Here is a 944-nt window from a genome sequence, read left to right as displayed (position 1 = left end):
AAGATGGGATTGTCATCTGCTGGAGTCTGCTTCAGCTGCAGGAGAAGAAAGTGGGATGTGGTTCACTTAGTCCATTCAGTCCATTACCAGTACTGGTCAATAATGTTTAAGACTTTCCTAGGAAATTCATGTTTTCAATAAATGTTTTCTCAGTCTTACATACATCAATGCCTGTGTGTTTAAATGGACATTTCTTTGACAGTGAGGCAGGTTGCAATTACAATGAAAGTACTTGGAATGTTGTTTTTTGTCTGATCCATATTCTTCATATAGCATTGCACAAATCTTACTACTGATATTACTGTCTATACTTTACATCCGTATTATGTACTATAGTATTGTACATCTGCCTGTTTTGGAAGAGGGATCACTCCTTATCCGAGAGCCAAGGGTTGTTTGAAAAGCGCATTTAGACAAATTTATGATTTTGGGCTTTATAAATAAAATTGATTTGACTTGTGTTTGCATCAGACTCAACTGTCAGCCTGTCAAACTGGGATATGGCTATGGAAGGAACTTTTTTACATGGCTCGGGTTCAGGCAGGAAGAAATTAACTGCCTTTCCTAGCAGAGAAAATTCATGGCTGCCATCTGGATACGAGCCATAGTAGCTAGAAAGCTGTCTTGCTTAAAAAAAAAAACAAATTCGGCAAGGTGGATGCTTCCTATTGCAGGGAAACGTACAGATTCTGCTGCCTGGAATTGCCAGCTGGTCCATGACAGGCCCTTGCTTATCTCAATGGAATGAATGGACATATTCGGCTCGCAGCTGGATGGAGTGACTGGTACTGTACATCTTACAGTTTAAATTATATCAATAGTCTAATTTACACCTTTACTATTAGCTATATTGAAGTGCTAATCTCACCTGAATAGCAATTGGCATCAGCTGATCATCTGGTGTTTTGTGGAGCAGGACAAGAGGAGCCATCAAGTACTGCTTC

Source organism: Morone saxatilis, unplaced genomic scaffold, assembly GCF_004916995.1.
Source record: "Morone saxatilis isolate NCDOM2014 unplaced genomic scaffold, NCSU_SB_2.0 Contig17, whole genome shotgun sequence".
Classification (NCBI taxonomy): Eukaryota; Metazoa; Chordata; class Actinopteri; family Moronidae; genus Morone; species Morone saxatilis.
Note: the sequence above shows the minus strand (reverse complement) of the source record.